This window comes from Crinia signifera, chromosome 6, assembly GCF_055691185.1.
Source record: "Crinia signifera chromosome 6, ASM5569118v1, whole genome shotgun sequence".
NCBI classification, from domain to species: Eukaryota; Metazoa; Chordata; class Amphibia; order Anura; family Myobatrachidae; genus Crinia; species Crinia signifera.
The window spans coordinates 292,891,896-292,914,135 of NC_139222.1; the positions used below are offsets into that span (position 1 = coordinate 292,891,896).

General features: G+C 44.8%; 1 protein-coding gene across 3 annotated transcripts in view; it reads left to right on the forward strand.

Annotated features, from left to right (window-relative positions):
• The window catches only part of LOC146009505 (uncharacterized), a 225,369-nt gene that overhangs the window by 77,414 nt on the left and 125,715 nt on the right, over positions 1-22,240 (forward strand). The window contains exon 5 of one of the 3 annotated variants that reach the window (XM_083149943.1): positions 3,962-4,617. The exons of the other annotated variants lie outside the window; for them this stretch is intronic. The gene's annotated coding sequence lies outside the window, so the exon portion shown is untranslated. Of the gene's footprint in view, positions 1-3,961; positions 4,618-22,240 lie in introns of those variants that run through there. 3 annotated transcript variants of the gene reach the window in all.

Genomic DNA, 22,240 nt, shown 5'->3' on the forward strand with positions numbered 1-22,240 from the left:
TGACTCATTTTGCCGCAGAAGCAGAGAGGCTCGCAACTAAATGCAGTGGGCTCCCTGCAGTAGCCATGAGCCTTGCGGTTAGGATCACTGTTTTTCTGTAATCCCCACCGGCCACTGGCACCCTGCAGTAATCAATGCGGGTGCCAGTGGCCGGTGGGGATTACAGAAAAACAGTGATCCTAACCGCAAGGCTCATGGCTACTGCAGGGAGCCCACTGCATTTAGTTGCGAGCCTCTCTGCTTCTGCGGCAAAATACTCAGATTTCCCCTCGCTCCAAAAACGGAGTCAGAAGGCATCGGTGTATGCATGGGGTCAGTTGAATACTGACGGGGCGAGCGGTGCCTGCTCGCTGTCACCGCTCGCCTCCAGCATTGAATACTGCCCTATGAGTAATGGCACCTTGTAATCACTGAGACGTGTAACTGATTCACACTGTGAGTAATGTACATTCTAATCAGTAAACCATGTAACTGATTCACATGGAAGTCATTCTTGTTGACTCTGTAAGCTGCGAGAAGTTTACTGAGTACCAGAGATGCCACCTGTCTCCTGCCCCCCCCCCCCCTTTCGAGTGGACGCTGTAAGTGATTCACACTGACATTAGTGCACATTCTAATAACCGCCCACCATAAGTGATTCTCACTGAGATTAGTGCACATTCTACTGACTGTCCTCTGTAAATGATTCACACTGAGATTAACACACATTCTAATGATTGGCCGCTGTCAGTGATTCACACTGAGATTTTCGCACATTCTAATGACCGGTCACTAAGTGATTCGCCCTGATATTAGCACACATTCTAATGACTGGCCACTGTAAATTAATCACACTGATATTAGCCCACAGTCTAATGACTGGCCACTGTAAGTGATTCACCCTGAGATTAGCACACATTCCAATGACCGGTTGCTGTAAGTGATTCACCCTGAGATTATTGCACATTCTAATGACCATCCACTGCAAGTGTTTTACACTGAGATTAGTATACATTCTAATGCCATTCACTGTAAATTATTCACAAGGAAATTAGTGCACCTTCTAATGACCGGCCGCTGTAAGTGATTCACCCTAAATTTATCTTACATTCTAATGACCGGTCACTGTAAGTGATTCACATTGAGTTTAGTGCACATTCTAATGACCGGTCACTGTAAATGATTCACACTGAGATTATTGCACATTCTAATGACCGGTCACTGTAAATGATTCACACTGAGATTATTGCACATTCTAATGACTGGTCACTGTAAGTGATTCACACTGAGATTAGTGCACATTCTAATGACCGGTCAGTGTAAGTGATTCACACGGATATTACCACACATTCTAATGACCGGCCACTGTATGTGATTTACACTGAGTTTACACACATTCTGATGAGCGCCCATTGTAAATTATTCACACTGAGATTACCGCACATTCTACTGACCGGTCACTGTAAATGCAATACACAACAAGAAGTGGATCCCCTCAACGCTGTTCACAGGATTTTTCTTAGAAATTGTTTTTCTTAATAAGCCATTCACATCCAGGGTATTCAGGCCACAAAGGAAAGAAAAATAATTTTCTTGGTTACATCAACATATATTGTTGTATACTTGAATGGTCAACCACCACTATGACTCACCTAGACTGGCTAGGAGAGGTTCACATCAAGGTTTCTTTTATACGGTCATCAGATTAGGTACATATGGAACAAGACTCACCTAGGGTCAATGCCCTATGTACATCCAAAGGTTTCTTTTCTTAGAATGAAGTATACACCGGGACACTTGCAAATTCTCCAAAGTAAAAAGTTCACAATTTATTGATAAAACAGGAAGCTCCACATCACCAATACAGCCGCGTCCTAATCCCTCACCCGGAATGGGGGCTAGTCAGGGGCAGCCTGACTAGCTGTTAGGAACCCCAACTTCTCAAAAAAAAAAAAGGGAAGTGGTCAAAAGTCTTAAAGAAAACAAACTAATCACTATAAAACCCGCCGATAAGGGGGGTAGTAGCATAGTGATCCTGGATACCACCAAATACCAGGAGGAGATAATGAGACAATTGTCTGACGGTCCTACATATAAGAAGTTAAGAGGTAATCCTACGGATAAAATAAAGTCCAAACTAGAAACCTTTTTAGAAACATATCATAAGAAAAACGTAATCACTAAAGACATTAAAGAATATATCTCCATTTCCTCACCCTCTGTGCCGGTTATTTACGTGCTAACCAAGATCCATAAATGCAAGGAGAATCCGCCGGGACGCCCAATTGTGGCAGGGACAGGTTCCATACTATCTAACTTATCCCATTACCTGGACTCGCTACTCCAGCCAATGGTACAGAAAGTGCCCTCCTTTCTAAAAGATACCATCTCTGTCCTCCCAGATAATACAAGAGACAACATGGGAGGAAGGTAATTTTTTGGTCACGGCCGACATGACCTCCTTGTATACCATAATTGGGCATGATCTTGGTCTGATAGCAGTTGAATACTTTTTGGATCTTAATAATACATCTAATGATCAAAAGAATTTTATTTTAGAGGGTATATCCCTCATTTTAACCAACAATTACTTTTGGTATGAGGGGTCCTATTATCTGCAACTGACCGGGACAGCTATGGGCACCAGACTGGCACCGAGCTATGCCAACCTGTTCATGGCGTGGTGGGAGGCCACCTCCGTTTGGGGTGGCCACCCATACGGTGCCAGTCTGGTGTCCTGGTCCTGGTACATTGACGATATTCTGTTCGTCTGGAGGGGTGACGTATCCTCACTTGAGACCTTCTCACAACATCTTAATAATAACAATTTATCCATTAAACTCACATTTGAAAAGAGCAAGCAGGAGGTACATTTTTTGGATTTATCCATTTATATAGATAACAATGCTGTGAAGACAAGAAACTATGTAAAGAGCACAGACTGTAACTCCTACATTCCCTTTGAGAGCAACCATCATGAGAACTGGAAAAAGAGCGTCCCAAAAAGTCAGTTTTACAGAATAAGGAGGAATTGTACTGATCTAGAGACCTACAACAACCAAGCAAATGTTTTGAAATCTCAATTTATAGCAAAAGGTTATGATCCAGACAAGGTGGGGAATGCACTAAAAGAAGGGGCCGAGCTAAATAGACTGGAGGTCATTAAGAAAGGACCCAAGAAGAAAAAGGAGAAACTAATGGGAGTACCTTTCATCACAAAATTCAACACACAACATAAACAGGTTGAACAAATAATAAGGAAGCACTGGGGTATACTCAACAATGACCCATTGTTGGAAAAATACATAGGACCTGTGCCCAAATTTGTTTATAGGAGGGCCAATAACATCAAAAATATGGTAGTGAGAAGTGCCAAAGAATGGGAATGCTATTAAATCTAAAGGCTTCCACAGATGCGGCACCTGCAGCATCTGTAAAATATGCAAATCCAACAGTAGTAAGATCATGGAGTATAAATCCTACCAAACAGGAGAAGTATTTTTAATAAAGGATTTTATAACTTGTGACTCCAAATACTGTATTTACATGTTATGTTGCTCATGTGATAAGCAATATATAGGGAAGACTTCTAGGGCACTGAAAGTGCGTCTCGCAGAACATGTGAGAAACATTAGGAAGGGGGTAGAGATGCACAATGTGTCACAGCATTTTAAAATCCATCATGGCAGTGACCCCAGACAAATAAAAGCATTCTGTGGCATAAGGGTCATCAGTCCTAATTGGAGAAAGGATGACAGAGATGTCAGACTTTCTCAGATGGAAATGCGTCTTATTTATAATTTGAAAACTTTGGCTCCCCGCGGCTTGAATGCCGATTTTGAATTGAAGTGTTTTCTTGTATAAACTGTGCATAAAAACTGTGTCTTTTTTCAATGTCTAACTTCTCCCTTTTTGTATGCTTTATATATGTATGCACGATGGGCGTCACATGATCGTTTCTGGATGTGGGGACACTCACTAGATTGATGATCCTCGCTCCGTGGATACCGGAAGTCTATGAGGGTATCCAGGAGACAAGATTGTTGTTCCAGCCGCGGCAAGGTTTCTGGAATACAACAAAACCGGAAGTGACGGAAGTCCCGGCTGACCCGCAGATGCGTTGCATAGGACGGAAGTGACGCCCGTCCCCGGAAGCGGAAGCCCGGGGAACGGACGCTGAACTAAAAAATAAGACCTGGATCTGCGGGACATAATATTTGTAAATAGAACGGCTGGTTTTATGTATAACATATTGGTGTCTTTTTTACAAATGTTGGGGATATGTTTAATAATACGTTTTAGAAACTTCTAGGATCGTGTTTTGTATGGAAATAGGTATAGATGAAGTATATGATTATGTGGATTTTGCTGGGTTTTAGATATGACCTGGAGGCTTTAGGGTATATAAACCCCCCCAGGATCATTTTAGCATTATACTACACCCTGAGGAAGAACTAACATTGTTCGAAACGCGTTGGTGTTCTTAAAGGATTTTATTCAGGACTCTAACCACCATTCCCTACAACATCTGTGGATTTAGTGCCCCTGACTAGCCCCCATTCCGGGTGAGGGATTAGGACGCGACTGTATTGGTGATGTGGAGCTTCCTGTTTTATCAATAAATTGTGAACTTTTTACTTTGGAGAATTTGCAAGTGTCCCGGTGTATACTTCATTCTAAGAAAAGAAACCTTTGGATGTACATAGGGCATTGACCCTAGGTGAGTCTTGTTCCATATGTACCTAATCTGATGACCGTATAAAAGAAACCTTGATGTGAACCTCTCCTAGCCAGTCTAGGTGAGTCATAGTGGTGGTTGACCATTCAAGTATACAACAATATATGTTGATGGTAACCAAGAAAATTATTTTTCTTTCCTTTGTGGCCTGAATACCCTGGATGTGAATGGCTTATTAAGAAAAACATTTCTAAGAAAAATCCTGTGAACAGCGCTGAGGGGATCCACTTGCATGTAACTCTCGGGTTTTGGTAGTCCTATTTTGGTGTGATTCTCTAGCAGCTGTTCCGTGTGAGCGCAGACTGTTACCAATCTTTTTTGTGGGTCACTGTAAATGATTCACACTGAGATAAGCACACATTCTAATGACAGGTCACTGTAAATGATTCACACTCAAATTAGCACACATTGTAATGACCAGTCACTGTAAATGATTCACCCTGAGATTAGTGCACATTCTAATGACTGGTCACTGTAAGTGATTCACACTGAGATTAGCGTGCATTCTAATGACCGGTCACTGTAAATGATTCACACTGAGATTAGCGTGCATTCTAATGACCGGTCACTGTAAATGATTCACACTGAGATTAGCGCGCATTATAATGACAGGTCACTGTAAATGATTCACCCTGAGATTAGTGCACATTCTAATGACTGGACAGTGTAAGTGATTCAAACTGGGATTATTGCACATTCTAATGACCGGTCACTGTAAGTGATTCACACTGATATTACCACACATTCTTATGACTGGTCACTGTAAATGATTCACACTGAGATTAGTGCACATTCTAATGACTGGTAACTGTAAAAGATTCATCCTGAGATTAGTGCACATTCTAATGACCGGTCACTGTAAATGATTCACACTGAGATTAGCGGACATTCTAATGACAGGTCACTGTTAGTGATTCACACTGAGATTAGTGCACATTCTAATGACCGGTCACTGTAAATTATTCACACTGAGATTAGCGTGCATCTAATGACTGGTCACTGTAAGTGATTCACACTGAGATTAGCGTGCATTCTAATGATCGGTCACTGTAAATGATTCACACGGAGATTAGTGCGCATTCTAATGACCGGTCACTGTAAATTATTCACACTGAGATTAGTGCACATTCTAATGACTGGTCACTGTAAATGATTTACCCTGAGATTAGTGCACATTCTAATGACCGGTCATTGTAAATGATTCACACTGAGATTAGCGGACATTCTAATGACAGGTCACTGTAAGTGATTCACACTGAGATTAGTGCACATCCTAATGACCGGTCACTGTAAATTATTCACACTGAGATTAGCGTGCATTCTAATGACTGGTCACTGTAAGTGATTCACACTGAGTTTAGCGTGCATTCTAATGACCAGTCACTGTAAATGATTCACACTGAGATTAGCGTGCATTCTAATGACCGGTCACTGTAAATGATTCTCACAGAGATTAGTGCGCATTCTAATGACCGGTCACTGTATATGATTCACACTGAGATTAGCACACATTCTAATGACAGGTCACTGTAAGTAATTCACACTGAGATTAGTGCACATTCTAATGACCGGTCACTGTAAGTGATTCATACTGAGATTAGCGTGCGTTCTAATGACCGGTCACTGTAAATGATTCACACTGAGATTAGCATGCATTCTAATGACTGGTCACTGTACGTGATTCACCCTGAGATTAGCATGCATTCTAATGACTGGTCACTGTAAGTGATTCATACTGAGATCAGCATGCGTTCTAATGACCGGTCACTGTAAATTATTCACACTGAGATTAGCATGCATTCTAATGACCGGTCACTGTACGTGATTTACCCTGAGATTAGCGCACATTGTAATGACCGGTCACTGTGAATTATTCACACTGAGATTAGCGCACATTGTAATGACTGGTCACTGTACGTGATTCACTCTGAGATTAGCGCACATTAAAATGACCGGTCACTGTAAGTGATTCATACTGAGATTAGCGCGCATTCTAATGACTGGTCACTGTAAGTGATTCATATTGAGATTAGCGCGCATTCTAATGACTGTCCACTGTAAATTATTCACACTGAGATGAGCACGCATTCTAATGACCGATCACTGTAAGTGATTCATACTGAGATTAGCACACATTCTAATGACCGGTCACTGTAAGTGATTCATACTGAGATTAGCACACATTCTAATGACCGTACACTGTAAGTGATTCATACTGAGATTAGTGCACATTCTAATGACCGGTCAATGTAAATTATTCACACTGAGATTAGCGCACATTGTAATGACCGGTCACTGTACGTGATTCACTCTGAGATTAGCGCACATTAAAATGACCAGTCACTGTAAGTGATTCATACTGAGATTAGCGCGCATTCTAATGACTGGTCACTGTAAGTGATTCATACTGAGATTAGCGCGCATTCTAATGACTGTCAACTGTAAATGATTCACACTGAGATGAGCACGCATTCTAATGACCGATCACTGTAAGTGATTCATACTGAGATTAGCACACATTCTAATGACCGGTCACTGTAAGTGATTCATACTGAGATTAGCACACATTCTAATGACCGTACACTGTAAGTGATTCACACTGAGATTAGTGCACATTCTAATTATCGTACACTGTAAGTGATTCATACTGAGATTAGCACACATTCTAATGACCGTACACTGTAAGTGATTCATACTGAGATTAGCACACATTCTAATGACCGTACACTGTAAGTGATTCATACTGAGATTAGCACACATTCTAATGGTCGTACACTGTAAGTGATTCATACTGAGATCAGTGCACATTCTAATGACCGGTCACTGTAAGTGATTCATACTGAGATTAGCACACATTCTAATGACCGGTCACTGTAAGTGATTCACACTGAGATCAGTGCACATTCTAATGACCGAATCACCAAGCAGGTTTCCCTACTGTCCACAAGTAGCAGTTTCATCAGATGACTATGTTGAAAATATTTCAGTGATATATATTCTTTATGCATTCAATAATTATTTAATTATATACTTACTGTTAAGTAAAACTGGGGATAGGTTACCGGGAGTGCCTTAGACAACAATCCAGAAATTATTTTATTCCCATACATAATATTACTTTTATTCTTTGTATTATTCTGTTCCCAGCAGTATGGGCACTGTGTTTACTGCACTGAGCAGTTCTGTCACGCAGTGTCTCTGATGCCCAGTCCACAGTAGGCTCACATGGGTTAATGCCGCCGTATGGGTCACACTCTCACTCACATGATGACAGCTCACCGGTATGATACTAAATCGATGTTAGGCCCAGAACGGTATTCAGCTTACAGGGACCACAGCAGTGTAATACCACTTTTACACCAGAATACCGTCTAGGACCCGGGAAATCGAACACGGGAAATTGCCAGGGCATGCCCTGCCTCAGACCCCATTTACACTGCAATTCAATCCGGGTTATTCCCGGGTAAGGCCCTTTCACACTGAAAACGGATCAGCCCTGTCTTTCCTTGCTGGTGTCATTAAAATGGACCTTTGGGCTGTTTGAGATGAGGTCACAAGAAAGGGAAAAGGGAGGGAGTGGGTTCTGCTCCCAGCATTGCAGCAAAGATGGCAGACGGAGTAGCTGTGTTGCAGTTTGTGCTGTACTTTTCAGCAATTGAGAGTTTGAAGCAGCTTCTTACCCTGTGCTACTTGCTTCACACTTGGCTGAGAGGTCTAGATCTCGACACCAATATTTGTAACGCTGCTGCTGCGCTGCTACATGCGCCCTGTGCGGGTCTCCAGCAGATGACATCATCTGCCAGAGCCGCAGAAGCACCAATCAGCTCTTTGCGCCCCTCTACTCACCAAATAACCCGGATAATGACCATTTACACCACCCTGAGCCCCAGATAAGCCCCGTGTCCGACCCTGAACATTTGCCGGGTCAGATTCCCGGGGAACAGTACCCGTGTTATTTTTTTTCAGCCCATTTACACCATGCCTTGCCCCGGACTGGAGCGGCAATATCCCGGGTCCAACCTCTGGTGTAAAAGGGGTATTAGTGAGTCCTGCTGAGGTGCTGATGGAAGCAGTGCATCGCAGATACCTCTGTCACAGCACAAACTTTGCGGATGAAATAATAAGTCCGGCTCCTCTCTCTCCTCATATGATCTTCACTTCCACAGAAGTGCCTGGACCTGATATGGGCCTGTGGCCCTTACAGACATTTATAATTGACTTATTCAGGGAAATTTACTAAGATGTCATATTTCATTTGATTTCATTTGTTTTTGTTTACAATTGAGATCGAATGACATCACTCTCGTACTTTCGTTTCTTTCACTTTATTTAACAATGGTGCCTAAGTTCCGCTATTTGTATTTAGCGATGTTGTAATAATTTTTCATTTATTTTATTAATTTCTGTTCATATTACTAAATACGTACGTATTTTGCTTTGGTTTATTTATTTTATTTATTAACAGTGTCTTATATAACGCAGCAGATTCCGTTACAGTGTCTTATATAGCGCAGCAGATTCCGTTGTGCTTTACAATAGCAGACAGTGATACAACAAACAGGGTATTTACAGACAGTCAAAATATAGGAGGGCCCTGCTCGCAAGCTTACAATCTATAGGGAAATAGGCATTGATACATAAGGATAGATACTATATTCTTGAGTGCATTAATTCCAGCAGGTTCCAGGTGCGCTGTATGATACGGTGACCCAGCAGTTTGGAGGATGGAAAATGTGAAAAAGAAAGAGTGGATGTGTGGCCTGTACAGTGTCGATGTGATTGGATAGGAGAGGATATGTGTGGCCTGTACAGTGGGGATGTGATTGGATAGGACAGAGGATATGTGTGGCCTGTACAGTAGGGATGTGATTGGATAGGAGATGAAGTGTGTGGCCTGTACAGTGGGGATGTGATTGGATAGGAGAGGATATGTGTGGCCTGTACAGTGGGGATGTGATTGGATAGGAGAGGATATGTGTGGCCTGTACAGTGGGGATGTGATTGGATAGGACAGAGGATATGTGTGGCCTGTACAGTAGGGATGTGATTGGATAGGAGATGAAGTGTGTGGCCTGTACAGTGGGGATGTGATTGGATAGAACAGAGGATATGTGTGGCCTGTACAGTGGGGATGTGATTGGATAGGAGGGGATATGTGTGGCCTGTACAGTAGGGAGGTGATTGGATAGGACAGAGGATATGTGTGGTCTGTACATTGGGGATGTGATTGGATAGGAGAGGATATGTGTGGCCTGTACAGTGGGGATGTGATTAGACAGAAGAGGATATGTGTGGACTGTACAGTGGGGATGTGATTGCATAGGACAGAGGATATGTGTGGTCTGTACAGGGGGCATGTGATTGGATAGGAGAGGATATGTGTGGTCTGTACAGTGGGGATGTGATTGGATAGGAGAGGATATGTGTGGCCTGTACAGTGGGGATGTGATTAGACAGAAGAGGATATGTGTGGACTGTACAGTGGTGATGTGATTGCATAGGACAGAGGATATGTGTGGTCTGTACAGTGGGGATGTGATTGCATAGGACAGAGGATATGTGTGGTCTGTACAGGGGGCATGTGATTGGATAGGAGAGGATATGTGTGGTCTGTACAGTAGGGAGGTGATTGGATAGGACAGAGGATATGTGTGGTCTGTACATTGGGGATGTGATTGGATAGGACAGAGGATATGTGTGGTCTGTACAGTGGGGATGTGATTGGATAGGAGAGGATATGTGTGGCCTGTACAGTGGGGATGTGATTGGATAGGAGAGGATATGTGTGGTCTGTACAGTGGGGATGTGATTGGATAGGACAGAGGATATGTGTGTGCTGTACAGTGGGGATGTGATTGGATAGGACAGAGGATATGTGTGGTCTGTACAGTGGGGATGTGATTGAATAGGAGAGGATATGTGTGGCCTGTACAGTGCGGATATGTTAGGATAGGAGAGGATATGTGTGGTCTGTACAGTGGGGATGTGATTGGATAGGACAGAGGATATGTGTGTCCTGTACAGTGCGGATGTGATTGGATAGGAGAGGATATGTGTGGTCTGTACAGTGGGGATGTGATTGGATAGGAGAGGATATGTGTGGACTGTACAGTGGGGATGTGATTGGATAGGACAGAGGATATGTGTGGTCTGTACAGTGGGGATGTGATTGGATAGGACAGAGGATATGTGTGTACTGTACAGTGGTGATGTGATTGGATAGGACAGAGGATATGTGTGGTCTGTACAGTGGGGATGTGATTGAATAGGACAGAGGATATGTGTGGTCTGTACAGTGGGGATGTGATTGGATAGGACAGAGGATATGTGTGGTCTGTACAGTGGGGATGTGATTGGGTAGGACAGAGGATATGTGTGGCCTGTACAGTGGGGATGTGATTGGATAGGAGAGGATATGTGTGGCCTGTACAGTGGGGATGTGATTGGATAGGAGAGGATATGTGTGGCCTGTACAGTGGGGATGTGATTGGATAGGAGAGGATATGTGTGGTCTGTACAGTGGGGATGTGATTGGATAGGAGAGGATGTGTGTGGTCTGTACAGTGGGGATGTGATTGGATAGGACAGAGGATATGTGTGGCCTGTACATTGGGGATGTGATTGGATAGGACAGAGGATATGTGTGGTCTGTACAGTGGGGATGTGATTGGATAGGAGAGGATATGTGTGGCCTGTACAGTGGGGATGTGATTGGATAGGAGAGGATATGTGTGGTCTGTACAGTGGGGATGTGATTGGATAGGACAGAGGATATGTGTGGCCTGTACAGTGGGGATATGATTGGATAGTAGAGGATATGTGTGGTCTGTACAGTGGGGATGTGATTGGATAGGAGAGGATATGTGTGGACTGTACAGTGGGGATGTGATTGGATAGGAGAGGATATGTGTGGACTGTACAGTGGGGATGTGATTGGATAGGAGAGGATATGTGTGGTCTGTACAGTGGGGATGTGATTGGATAGGACAGAGGATATGTGTGTACTGTACAGTGGGGATGTGATTGGATAGGAGAGGATATGTGTGGTCTGTACAGTGGGGATATGATTGGATAGGACAGGGGATATGTGTGGTCTGTGCAGTGGGGATGTGATTGGATAGGGGAGGATATGTGTGGTCTGTACAGGGGGGATGTGATTGGATAGGAGAGGATATGTGTGGACTGTACAGTGGGGATATGATTGGATAGGAGAGGATATGTGTGGCCTGTACAGTGGGGATGTGATTGGATAGGACAGAGGATATGTGTGGTCTGTACAGGGGGGATGTGATTGGATAGGAGAGGATATGTGTGGACTGTACAGTGGGGATATGATTGGATAGGACAGAGGATATGTGTGGTCTGTACAGTGGGGATGTGATTGGATTGGACAGAGGATATGTGTGGTCTGTACAGTGGGGATGTGATTGGATAGGACAGGATATGTGTGGCCTGTACAGTGGGGATGTGATTGGATAGGAGAGGATATGTGTGGTCTGTACAGTGGGGATGTGATTGGATAGGACAGAGGATATCTGTGGACTGTACAGTGGGGATGTGATTGGATAGGACAGAGGATATGTGTGGTCTGTACAGTGGGGATGTGATTGGATAGGACAGAGGATATGTGTGGCCTGTACAGTGGGTATGTGATTGGATAGGAGAGGATATGTGTGGTCTGTACAGTGGGGATGTGATTGGATAGGACAGAGGATATGTGTGGTCTGTACAGTGGGGATGTGATTGGATAGGACAGAGGATATGTGTGGCCTGTACAGTGGGTATGTGATTGGATAGGAGAGGATATGTGTGGTCTGTACAGTGGGGATGTGATTGGATAGGACAGAGGATATGTGTGGTCTGTACAGTGGGGATGTGATTGGATAGGAGAGGATATGTGTGGTCTGTACAGTGGGGATGTGATTGGATAGGACAGAGGATATGTGTGGTCTGTACAGTGGGGATGTGATCGGATAGGACAGAGGATATGTGTGGCCTGTACAGTGGGGATGTGATTGGATAGGAGAGGATATGTGTGGTCTGTACAGTGGGGATGTGATTGGATAGGAGAGGATATGTGTGGTCTGTACAGTGGGGATGTGATTGGATAGGAGAGGATATGTGTGTACTGTACAGTGGGGATGTGATTGGATAGGAGAGGATATGTGTGACCTGTACAGTGGGGATGTGATTGGATAGGACAGAGGATATGTGTGGTCTGTACAGTGGGGATGTGATTGAATAGGGCAGAGGGGATGTGATTGGATAGGACAGAGGATATGTGTGGTCTGTACAGTGGTGATGTGATTGGATAGGAGAGGATATGTGTGGACTGTACAGGGGGGATGTGATTGGATAGGACAGAGGATATGTGTGGCCTGTACAGTGGGGATGCGATTGAATAGGACAGAGGATATGTGTGGCCTGTACAGTGGGGATGCGATTGAATAGGACAGAGGATATGTGTGGTCTGTACAGTGGGGATGTGATTGAATAGGACAGAGGATATGTGTGGTCTGTACAGTGGGGATGTGATTGGTTAGGACAGTGGATATGTGTGACCTGTACAGTGGGGATGTGATTGGATAGAAGAGGATATGTGTGGACTGTACAGTGGGGATGTGATTGAATAGGACAGAGGATATGTGTGGTCTGTACAGTGGGGATGTGATTGGATAGGACAGAGGATATGTGTGGCCTGTACAGTGGGGATGTGATTGGATAGGAGAGGATGTGTGTGGCCTGTACAGTGTGGATGTGATTGGATAGGAGAGGATATGTGTGGTCTGTACAGTGGGGATGTGATTGGATAGGAGAGGATATGTGTGGACTGTACAGGGGGGATGTGATTGGATAGGACAGAGGATATGTGTGGCCTGTACAGTGGGGATGTGATTGGATAGGACAGAGGATATGTGTGGCCTGTACAGTGCGGATGTGATTGGATAGGACAGAGGATATATGTGGCCTGTACAGTGCGGATGTGATTGGATAGGAGAGGATATGTGTGGTCTGTACAGTGGGGATGTGATTGGATAGGAGAGGATATGTGTGGACTGTACAGTGGGGATGTGATTGGATAGGAGAGGATATGTGTGTACTGTACAGCGGGGATGTGATTAGACAGGAGAGGATATGTGTGGACTGTTCATTGGGGATGTGATTGGATAGGACAGAGGATATGTGTGGCCTGTACAGTGGGGATGTGATTGGATAGGAGAGGATATGTGTGGTCTGTACAGTGGGGATGTGATTGGATAGGAGAGGATGTGTGTGGACTGTACAGTGGGGATGTGATTGGATAGGAGAGGATGTGTGTGGCCTGTACAGTGCGGATGTGATTGGATAGGAGAGGATGTGTGTGGACTGTACAGTGGGGATGTGATTGGATAGGAGAGGATGTGTGTGGCCTGTACAGTGCGGATGTTTTGATACTAATCTCTAAATAGGGGCCAGTGTATGGTTGTTGCAGTCATCATGTGCTTGTGCCGTCACATAATCCTGATTTAAAACAGATAGTATTTTTTTTTATTTATTTAAAGGGGTGTCGAGGCATAAATTAATGGTGTGATAAACACGTATGTAGTTTATACCCCTTTTACACTGCCGCAAAAACCTGGGTAATCGGTGGGTCAGACCCGGGTCAGCGGAGGTGTATATGGGTCACCCCGTGTCCCTTTACATGGGACTTCTACCCAGGTTCTGACCTGAGAAGAACACGGCTATGACCTGGGTAGAGGGCGGTGTAAACGGGTAGGCCGGGTCATCCGACACGGCTCCCGTTTACATGAATGGGGGACGTCCAACCTGTGGACCACAGCGTCTGCAGGTTGGACGGGGGCACACACAGCTTCTGCTGCTGTCTGCTATACTCTACAGACAGCAGCAGCAGAGGAGGTGAATGGGATGCCTGTGTGCTGCATCCATTCACCTCCCTGATGGGGGCTGGATGTAGCCCAGCAGCTTACATAGGTGCTGGGCTGACCCAAACACGGCGATCAGCGGTCCTGGCAGGGATGACCGCGGTCCCGGCACTTGGAGATGATGTCATCTCCAAGCACCACCTCTGTCTACACTGCGGGTAGGCACCGCAGTGTAAACGGGGTAATTCCCAGATCCGACCCGGCTTGGATCCTTGTTCCAAATGCCGGGTCGGATCCGGGATTTTTGGTGTAAAAGGGGTATAAATCTAATGACCGTACACTGTAAAGGCCTAAATCAGACTGAGATTAGCGCATGTTATAATGACCGTCCAATGTAGGTGATTCACACTGAGATTAGCGCATGTTATAATGACTGTCCACTGTAGGTGATTCACACTGAGATTAGCGCATGTTATAATGACCGTCCACTGTAGGTGATTCACACTGAGATTAGCGCATGTTATAATGACCGTCCACTGTAGGTGATTCACACTGAGATTAGCGCATGTTATAATGACTGTCCACTGTAGGTGATTCACACTGAGATTAGCGCATGTTATAATGACCGTCCACTGTAGGTGATTCACACTGAGATTAGCGCATGTTATAATGACCGTCCACTGTAGGTGATTCACACTGAGATTAGCGCATGTTATAATGACCGTCCACTGTAGGTGATTCACACTGAGATTAGCGCATGTTATAATGACCGTCCACTGTACGTGATTCACACTGAGATTAGCGCATGTTATAATGACCGTCCACTGTAGGTGATTCACACTGAGATTAGCGCATGTTATAATGACCGTCCACTGTAGGTTATTCACACTGAGATTAGCGCATGTTATAATGACCGTCCACTGTAGGTGATTCACACTGAGATTAGCGCATGTTATAATGACCCTCCACTGTAGGTGATTCACACTGAGATTAGCGCATGTTATAATGACCGTCCACTGTAGGTGATTCACACTGAGATTAGCGCATGTTATAATGACCGTCCACTGTAGGTGATTCACACTGAGATTAGCGCATGTTATAATGACCGTCCACTGTAGGTGATTCACACTGAGATTAGCGCATGTTATAATGACCGTCCACTGTAGGTGATTCACACTGAGATTAGCGCATGTTATAATGACCGTCCACTGTAGGTGATTCACACTGAGATTAGCGCATGTTATAATGACAGTCCACTGTAGGTGATTCACACTGAGATTAGCGCATGTTATAATGACCGTCCACTGTAGGTGATTCACACTGAGATTAGCGCATGTTATAATGACCGTCCACTGTAGGTGATTCACACTGAGATTAGTGCATGTTATAATGACCGTCCACTGTAGGTGATTCACACTGAGATTACTGCACGTTCTAATGACCGTCCACTATAGGTGATTCACACTGAGACTAGTGCACGTTCTACTGACCATCCCCTATAGGTGACTCACGTTGAGTTCTACTGACCAGCCACTGTAAATCATTCACATTGAGATTAGTGCACATTCTACTGACCATCCACTATAGGTGATTCACATTGAGATTAGTGCACATTCTAATGACCATCCGCTATAGGTGATTCACACTGAGATTAGCGCATGCTATAATGACCGTCCACTGTAGGTGATTCACACTGAGATTAGCACATGTTATAATGACCGTCCACTGTAGGTGATTCACACTGAGATTAGCACATGTTATAATGACTGTCCACTGTAGGTGATTCACACTGAGATTAGCGCATGTTATAATGACCATCCACTGTAGGTGATTCACACTGAGATTAGTGCACGTTCTAATGACCATCCACTATAGGTGATTCACACTGAGACTAGTGCACGTTCTACTGACCATCCAATATAGGTGATTCACACTGAGACTAGTGCACGTTCTACTGACCATCCACTATAGGTGACTCACGTTGAGTTCTACTGACCAGCCACTGTAAATCATTCACATTGAGATTAGTGCACATTCTACTGACCATCCACTATAGGTGATTCACATTGAGATTAGTGCACATTCTAATGACCATCCGCTATAGGTGATTCACACTGAGATTAGCGCATGTTATAATGACCGTCCACTGTAGGTGATTCACACTGAGATTAGCGCATGCTATAATGACCGTCCACTGTAGGTGATTCACACTGAGATTAGCGCATGTTATAATGACCGTCCACTGTAGGTGATTCACACTGAGATTAGCGCATGCTATAATGACCGTCCACTTTAGTTGATTCACACTGAGATTTCCGCAGATGGTAATGACTGGCCACTGTAAATGATTCACACTGAGATTAGCACACATTCTAATGACCAGTCGCTGTATACTGTATGTATATATAGTCACACTGAGATTAGCACAGTTGGTAATCGCTGGTCGCTGTAAATGATTTGCTCTGAGATTAGTGCCCATTCTATTGACCGCCCACTGTAATTGATTCACATTGAGATTAGTGAATGTTTTAACAAATAGCCGCTGTAAATTATTCACACTGAGATTAGTGCACGTTCTATTGACCATCCACTGTAGGTGATTCACACTGAGATTACTGCACGTTCTAATAACCATCCCCTATAGGTGATTCACACTGAGATTAGTGCACATTCTAATGACCATCCGCTATAGGTGATTCACACTGAGATTAGCGCATGTTATAATGACCGTCCACTGTAGGTGATTCACACTGAGATTAGCACATGCTATAATGACCGTCCACTGTAGGTGATTCACACTGAGATTAGTGCATGTTATAATGACCATCCGCTATAGGTGATTCACACTGAGATTAGCGCATGTTATAATGACCGTCCACTGTAGGTGATTCACACTGAGATTAGCGCATGCTATAATGACCGTCCACTTTAGTTTAATCACACTGAGATTTCCGCAGATGGTAATGACTGGCCACTGTAAATGATTCGCACTGAGATTAGCACACATTCTAATGACCAGTCGCTGTATACTGTATGTATATATAGTCACACTGAGATTAGCACAGTTGGTAATCGCTGGTCGCTGTAAATGATTCGCTCTGAGATTAGTGCCCATTCTAATGACCGCCCACTGTAATTGATTCACATTGAGATTAGTGAATGTTTTAACAAATAGCCGCTGTAAATTCTTCACAATGAGATTAGTGCACGTTCTAATGACCATCCACTGTAGGTGATTCACACTGAGATTACTGCACGTTCTAATGACCATCCAATATAGGTGATTCACACTGAGATTAGTGCACATTCTATTGACCATCCACTATAGGTAATTCACACTGAGATTAGTGCACATTCTAATGACCATCCACTATAGGTGATTCACACTGAGACTAGTGCACGTTTTACTGACCATCCACTATAGGTGATTCACGTTGAGTTCTACTGACCAGCCACTGTAAATTATTCACATTGAGATTAGTGCACATTCTACTGACCACCCACTATAGGTGATTCACATTGAGATTAGTGCACATTCTAATGACCATCCGCTATAGGTGATTCACACTGAGATTAGCGCATGTTATAATGACCGTCCACTGTAGGTGATTCACATTGAGATTAGTGCATATTCGGTACTTATGTAGTATCTGTTGGCTGCCGATTTATAGGCCTTAACTTAAGGCATACAATCAGATGCGATGCGATATCGCATCCGACCATATCGCATGCAATGCGATGCGATGAGCCGATTTTTCATGGAATTCAATGGGAAAAAAGGGTCCTTTTCATACCCCTACTATCCAAGTGGGCATGGATATGGATATAAACCTGTGGCGAGCGTAGCGAGCCACCGAGCCCGAAGCGTGGCGAGCGGCCGGTATTCTGTGTCCCCTCACGGGGCTCGCTACGCTCGCCACGCTTCGGGCTCGGTGGCTCGCTGCGCTCGCCACAGGTTTATATCCAACTCCATGCCCACTTGGATAGAAGGGGTATGAAAAGGACCCCTTTACCCATTGAATTCCATGTTAAAATGGACTCAGTCCATTTTAACATTGAATCCTATGGAAAAATCGGGTCCATCGCATCGCATGCGATATGGTCGGATGCGATGCGATGGGCCCGATTTCAAAATCGTCAGCCCAGTTAGTACATAAGTACCGCATATTCTAATGACCATCCGCTATAGGTGATTCACATTGAGTTCTTCTGACCAGCCACTGTAGGTGATTCACACTGAGATTAGTGCACATTCTAATGACCATCCAATATGGGTGATTCACGGATCATCCATGCACAGTCAGTGTGTGTCCTGTACGGATCGTCCATGCGCAGTCAGTGTGTGTCCTGTACGGATCGTCCATGCGCAGTCAGTGCGTGTCCTGTACAGATCGTCCATGCGCAGTCAGTGCGTGTCCTGTACAGATCGTCCATGCGCTGTCAGTTAGTGTCCTGTACGGATTGTCCATGTGCAGTCAGTGCGTGTCCTGTACAGATCGTCCATGCGCTGTCAGTGCGTGTCCTGTACAGATCGTCCATGCGCTGTCAGTGCGTGTCCTGTACACATCGTCCATGTGCTGTCAGTTAGTGTCCGGTACAGATCATCAATGCGCTGTCAGTTAGTGTCCTGTAGGGATTGTCCATGTGCAGTCAGTGCGTGTCCTGTACAGATCGTCCATGCGCTGTCAGTTAGTGTCCTGTACAGATCGTCCATGCGCTGTCAGTTAGTGTCCTGTACGTATTGTCCATGTGCAGTCAGTGCGTGTCCTGTACGGATCGTCCATGCGCTGTCAGTTAGTGTCCTGTACAGATCGTCCATGCGCTGTCAGTTAGTGTCCTGTACAGATCGTCCATGCGCTGTCAGTTAGTGTCCTGTACGTATTGTCCATGTGCAGTCAGTGCGTGTCCTGTACGGATCGTCCATGCGCAGTCAGTGCGTGTCCTGTACGGATCGTCCATGCGCAGTCAGTGCGTGTCCTGTACGGATTGTCCATGCGCAGTCAGTGCGTGTCCTGTACAGATCGTCCATGCGCTGTCAGTTAGTGTCCTGTACAGATCGTCCATGCGCTGTCAGTTAGTGTCCTGTACGTATTGTCCATGTGCAGTCAGTGCGTGTCCTGTACGGATCGTCCATGCGCAGTCAGTGCGTGTCCTGTAAGGATTGTCCATGAGCAGTCAGTGCGGGTCCTGTACGGATAGTCCATGCACAGTCAGTGTGGGTCCTGTACGGATAGTCCATGCGCAGTCAGTGCATGTCCTGTACGGATAGTCCTGTATGGATAGTCCATGCGAAGTGACTGAAGTACCAATAATGTCACCAAGCATGGATAGCTTTAAAACCTGGACTAATAAGGTGCCTTGGGGTCCAAGTTTGGGAACCTCTGCCAATCAGTGGATCTTTAGATTTTGTGTATAGGGATATTCTTACTGTCTGTCCTGCACCAGTGGAATTATAAGTCACCTCTGTAGAACCGGAGGGTTGTCTGTGTCTACCTATATATAAATAACAGAGGTCCCTAGGCCCAAAGACAGCTTCTTCTGGTGGCTGAAGGCCTGGAACAGAGCCTGGGAGTCAGTTTATAGTTTATTTAGAGAGATTTAACTTGTGGTTAAGTTGCTAATGGATCTGGCAGTTTCTTCTCACTAGAGTCTCGTTCTGTTGCTGCTTTTACTGTACAATCCTGGCTCTGTTATCTCCTTTCCAACATGGCCGCACATGCATCCCTTGCAGGCCTCGTACAAAGAGCCTTTCATGGCTGAGACTAGCCGAGGCACATGAATGTTACTCAGTCCTTACTACCTTTGTGTACTGACCTCTGAGCACATGAGCTGTGAGTGGCAGGCCCGGCAGGTACTGCCCATTCTTCTCAAGTTATTTATTTTACTAATGGATATGCTAAATGCCTATAAAACAAACCAGACGCTAATACAGGACAAATAGCAGCACATGTTTTCTGTCTTATCTCAGGTTTCTGAGGCTCTCACCAGCCAAAATGTAATTGAGAAACAAAACAGCAGCCCAGGTGTGGGAGCGAAATGCAAAATCTGTGATTCGTGATATTCCATAAAGTGCCCTTGTTCGCCATGGAGCAGTAGTGTGTAGCATGGCATAGGTGTGGGTGGGGTTGTGGCGTGAGCGCGTCACTGTGACTCTGCCCTGCTATGCAATACATAGATCACCTGTTATGCCAGTGTCTGTGGGCTAATTCCAGGCCATCCTCTGACACATTAGGGCACACACCGTAATGCCTATTATATATTATACCACACACTGTATTGCCCATTACACATTATACTACACACCATAATGCCCACTATATATTATACCTCACACCATAATGCCCATTATATACCACACACTGTAATGCCTGTTACACATTATGCCACACACAGTAATGTCCATTATATATAATGCCATACATCGCAATGCCCATTAAATATTATGCCACATACTGTAAGTGCCTACATGCTTGTTGCCAGGGGTCACATGGTTGTTGCCACATACTGTAAGTACCTACATGCTTGTTGCCAGGGGTCACATGGTTGTTGTCAGGGATTTCATGCTGATTGCCAAAGGGAGTTTATGGCTTATTAACCAGCCAGCAGGGTAATGCCACAGCCAGAGGGAGACTTTTTATACAAGTCCTCCCGGCCAAAGCATTAACCCCCTGACCGGTCAGCCTGGGCAGGGGTTCTGGGAAAGTGGGAACCCCCCCAAAGAAGGGGTCCCCCCCTCCAGAACTTACCTGCCCATGTTGAAGCCTGGGGCTGTCCTAGATGCCCCTGGGCGGTGGGCATCGAGCTGATTACTTGTTTAGAAAATAGAAAAACCATTGGGTTTTGCTGTGGAACGTATTGACCCCTACCCACACTGACCAATCAGAGGGTTAATGCTTTGGCCGGGGAGACTTGTATAAAAAGTCTCCCCCGACTGTGGCATTACCCTGCTGGTTGGTTGGGTTTGGTGCTGGTTCTTAAAATATGGGGGACCCCTAGTCATTTTGTCCCCCGTATTTTGGGAACCAGGACCGGCCCTTGGGCCTGGTGCTGGTTGTAAAAAATAAGGGAACCCTATGTCAATTGTTTCCTGATTTTTTTACAACCAGGATCGGCTTTTTGAGGCTGGAGCTGGTTATGGTCGTGGGGGATCTCAAACCGATTTTTAAAATTATTTATTTATTATTTTTGTCACACACTAAAGCCTGCATGGATCTGCCTGATATGACGGATCTGACTGATATGACGGATCCGACTGATCCGTGCAGGCATCTACCAAATACACCTGGAAAATGAATACGAAATTTTTACGCATATTTGCCTTAGTAAATTTCCCCTAGTAAATTTCCCCCTGTGAGTGATGTGCAAAGGAGACTGTGTGTGTGATGTGCATAGGAGACTGTGTGTTATGTGCAGAGGAGACTGTATGTGTGATGTGATTAGGAGACTGTGTGTGTGATGTGCAGAGGAGACTGTGTGTGTGTGATGTGCAGAGGAGACTGTGTGTGTGTGTGTGCAGAGGAGACTGTGTGTGATGTTTGTGTGTGTGTGTGTGTGTGTGTGTGATGTGCAGAGGAGACTGTGTGTGATGTTTATGTGTGTGTGTGTGTGGGTGTGATGAGCAGAGGAGACTGTGTGTGTGATGTGCATAGGAGACTGTGTG